Here is a 4945-nt window from a genome sequence, read left to right on the forward strand (position 1 = left end):
TATATAACAACAACACGCTGTGCTCCGCAGTCGGAACAGAACAGACTGAGGGCAGGGGCGGAGCTTAGCGCCAGAGCATGTAGGCCCCAGCGCTTCCGATTACATTAGTGCGGGACGTTGGTGCCGAATCAAGCAAAAGAAACGAATGAAAATGAAAACGTTGGGAAGCGAATGACTGATTTTGCCAAAAAAAAAAGAGAAGAGGAGGAGGAATAAAACATTTGGATGGCTGCACAGAGCCTTTCCACCAGCAGTGGATAAAAGCGGGCAGCATTCTGAGAGGATTATTTTAGAATCCAGCTTTCGGCCCATCATAATCCTCTCCTCTCTCATCTCCTTCATCCCTCTAATCCCCATCTCTTCTCTTCTTTCAAATGCTTGCTAATCTGGCTGTGTTTCTCTGTGGGGCTGTAATCTAGTGTGTCCCCACCCACCCTCCGGTTGCCTGTATTCACACTGGTAGCCCGATGGCTTCTGTCACTATGTAACAGTGGCCCTTCAAAGAGGCTGTACATTTCTGATGAAAGGCAAATGTGTAGAGTTATCCAGAAAAAAAGAAAAGTCACGAATAAAGTCTACACCTCATTCACCCATTCACTCAACACATCACCGCTTGTTGCAACTCCTGTACACGTCGTCTTCTTTATGAATTGCATATTGTATATACACAAGATAATTTACAGTTTTTTTTGTTGTATTTGCACATCACTGTGTTGATTGAGACACAGGACCCAATTCCTTGTGGCTGATTACAATAAATGTGATTCTAATAACTAGATTTACCGCTGATAAGGATCTCCTTAAGTGGATAAATGCGGACATGCAGACAACTTGTTAATCAGTAACCGAACATATCGCATAAAATGCAGACCTGACTTCGTAAGGTCATCAGGTAAAATGGATTGTTGCAACAGTATAATTATGCAGTTACATTTGGTGACATGGAACCAGAATCATGCTAAGAATCACAAGAACACTGTGAAAGAATGTAAAAAGATAGGTATAAGATGTAAATATAAGATGTTGACCATTTGTTCACCGTAATTTCTTTATTTCTCATCCATTTCCCCCTCTGTGTCCATTCATTAGGAAAGTCCTTGTGAACACACAATCCCACTTCTCCAACGCCCAGCATCAACACAGGCATAGGCAGAAAATAACAAATTACACACAAAAACATCATTCTGACACCCTCATGTGCAATCACTGTTGTTGCGGGTAATGGTCAAAAGGGACATTTCCTCTAAAATTGTACATTTCATCATCACACGAACCAGGAAATGCACGGCCTAATATTTTGTTAGACCGCATCCCCTGCGAAGTTGCAACATTTATTTCTGTCCTGGGGTGCATATACATTTTTCGACGAGATCTAGAAGTGATGGGACGGTCAGAGTGCTGCGCAAATTCTTCTCCAGCACATCCCAAAGATTCTCAGTGGGGTGAAGCTCTGGACCCTGTGGTGGCCATTCCATGTGTGAAAATGATGCCTAATGCTTCCTGAACCCCTCTTTCACACTTTCGGAGGATGAAATCGCGGTATCTTCATCTTCAAATATACTCGTGCCACCAGGAAAGAGGGAATTCACTGTTGGCATAACCAGCTACTCACTGCAGCAGTTTGGGTTACATAACTTGTTTCCAGCTGAAATGTCATTCTCTATGCAGTAATTATCCAATGTGAGGTTACATATTTTCTTTTTTGACAGGCAGTGTACATGATTTGCACTGATCTCACAAAGGTTACATTTATTATAATTCCAACATATTACAAACAATACTGAGATATGCTCAATCTATTTGGGGTAGGTCATTTTCATGCAGGAACCTAAAACCCAGCCACTGTGATAGTCTATTTCTTTGTGCCATTCCCAAGCCTGGGTAAATGTGGAAGGTTGCATCCGGAAAGGTTAAAAGGTCCCAGTACCACCTCACTCTGCCCATATAGGTTGGAGAAGCAGACCCCTTTCTCCAACTGTGCAGTGCCCTCAGCTCCAGTATCACAAGGCTGCTCATTAGTGTACTTGAACTCTGATCCAAAGGTCACAACGTCTGACCATTTCCAGCCACTCAGCTGATGCCTTGGGTTGTGCTCTCAACAGAGCTCTCTCCAGCTGGTGATGACTTGGATTAGATGATGTTGGGAGAGTCCGGACAGACTTCATGGAGAAATTGGCTTAAGAAAGAACTTATGTCTGGTTAAACCTGTGACTTTGTAGTCTTCTGGTTCTTAGTGTCTTAACCACTAAGCCAAAGCAAGAAAGGATGGCATGAAGAACAAGGTGGCATGAAGTACCTCAACTCAGCAGATTGGTACCAACAAAAATTGATTGATTGCTGCCCACTGGAATGATCTGGAAATCCATTCTCCAGTTGCTTGGCAATTGGAATAAGATGAGTCCATGGGTGGATGAAAATTTAAGGAATGTCTACGCTTATTAAAATTCTTATCAAAATATCAAAGTAAACAGAAGGTTTTAGTTGTTAATTTCACTTCCTTAAACAGTCATTTAGTGTATGGTTTAAATATTTATATTTTTACACTAATACTCTAAATGTACTACTTGCAGCACAAAACAATAACAACAAGGAAGCTCATTACAAGATCAGGGCACCTACTGTAACACTGCGATGTCAACAGACCGCCATGTCACATGCCATATTGTGGCATTTTTGATATGGCAGCTGATGTGTCTGAATGAGGGGTGGGCACATTTGTTTTTCTGTGATGAATCAGCATGATGTGCCATGTGTGTCTGACCTATTTACCAAAACCACATTCGTCCATTCTGGTATCCAAAAGCCATATGCAGACTGTCTAATCCAGTAAATGTACATTCTCTGAGTCACCTTTCCCCCAGCACATTCTAATGCATGTCCACACCTGCTGTTCAAGCCAGGACAAAAGAAAGAGGTTAGAAACACATGGTTAAATACCATGATATTATGTTGTTCTGGCCATCAAAAGCATCAAAAGAATGAATCCTATTTAGTTTTGATGCAGTTCTATGACTTAATGTCATTTCTCTTTTTGTCTATATACAGTGGTGGCCTAGCAGTTAAGGAAGCTGCCCCGTAACCAGAAGGTTGCCGGTTCGAATCCCGATCTGCCGAGGTGTCACTGAGCAAAGCACACACAATTTGTCCCCACACACTGCTCCCCGGGCGACCTGTCTTGGCTGCCCACTACTCACTCAGGGTGATGGGTTAAATGCAGAGGACAAATTTCACTGTGTGCACCGTGTGCTGAGCTGCTGTGTATCATATGTGACAATCACTGCACTTCACACACACAAAAAAGTATTTGACACACTGAATATGACACCCAGGGACTGACATAGCTGTCACTCACACAGCTGATTAACAGCTCCCATCTGAGGTTCATGAGCAGGAAAAGAAGCCTGAGGAAGATTTGTTCCTCCAGTAGTGACATGGGTGGGCACCAGCTGGAATGGCCAGAGTAATGTCCCTGGGAGTGGATCTTGCCCTCGCTTGATGGGGGGAAGGCGTGTGGACAATGCCAGTGCTCCCAATGTGATTCGCGACACCCGGAAGTGGGATGAACAGGGGGCGAGAGGGTTGGAGACGATGCCATCTCATATCTCCTCCATACAGCACTCACCCACCTGGACAATGATGAGACGGCCTACCTGGAGGAGGTTGGAAATCTGGTACACTGGTGCCGTCACATACATAGTCATACACTGTATGATATGCAGTGAAATGCTGTTTGCGACTGCTACAGACCACAGTATTGCAAATGTTGCAAGTATACAATGAAGACCAATATGCAAATATTACATTTAAAGCATTTATCAGACACCCTTATCCAGAGCGACTTACAATCAGTAGTTACAGGGACAGTCCCCCCCTGGAGCAACTTAGGGTAAAGTGTCTTGCTACTACCACCCCTGCAAATATTGCAAACACAACCAAATATTACACTTTTACGTCTTTAACATAAAATATGTGTAACAGGTAGGGAGAAGGTGTGCAAATGAGTGAAAGACAATGTATAAAAAAAAGAGCACTAAAGTAAAAAGCGGGGTCTGGTAGGTCCTCTCCTGCTTTGTACTGAAGTCCACCATTAACTCCTTTGTCTTGCTGACGTTCTGATGGAGATTGTTCCTCTGGCACCAGTGTACCAGATTTCCAACCTCCTCCAGGTAGGCCGTCTCATCATTGTCCAGGTGGGTGAGTGCTGTATATTTGCAGGGGTGGTAGTAGCAAGACACTTTACCCTAAGTTGCTCCAGGGGGGGACTGTCCCTGTAACTACTGATTGTAAGTCGCTCTGGATAAGGGTGTCTGATAAATGCTTTAAATGTAATATTTGCATATTGGTCTTCATTGTATACTTGCAACATTTGCAATACTGTGGTCTGTAGCAGTCGCAAACAGCATTTCACTGCATATCATACAGTGTATGACTATGTATGTGACAAATAAAAATTTGAATTTGAATTTGATGATGCTACTGGTCCATTTGCAGATCCCTGAAGCTGTAGTTGTTACTGTGGTGGTGGCTGTGGTGACCTTCTGGTTCGTTTCATGCTGACTCATCGTTTAGCAGTTGTCAGGAACCAGGATTTATCTGCTGGTCTCTTCACTGGAGTCTGCCGGTGGTCTGTGTGCTTGATTCAGTATCTTGGAGAAATCAAACACTGTACGACCGATACTGAAATATGCGGTAATAGTGGTATATTGGTGCTACAGTGGCCCGGTACCCTAACTAGGACAGCCTGTCTAGGGTGAATTTAACAATGTCTGTGTCTAACAGGGTGACTGTGAATGTATGATAAATGCTAAATGCTACAAAAAATTATACAATTTATGACTGTCACAGTTCATGTGTACTGTACCAAATACTCCTTTTCCCCACCACATATACACACAAGCACAAAAACAAACATGGCCGACATGGAGCGCACAAATGACGCTGATGG

The sequence above is a fragment of the Denticeps clupeoides genome, chromosome 13, assembly GCF_900700375.1.
Source record: "Denticeps clupeoides chromosome 13, fDenClu1.1, whole genome shotgun sequence".
NCBI classification, from domain to species: Eukaryota; Metazoa; Chordata; class Actinopteri; order Clupeiformes; family Denticipitidae; genus Denticeps; species Denticeps clupeoides.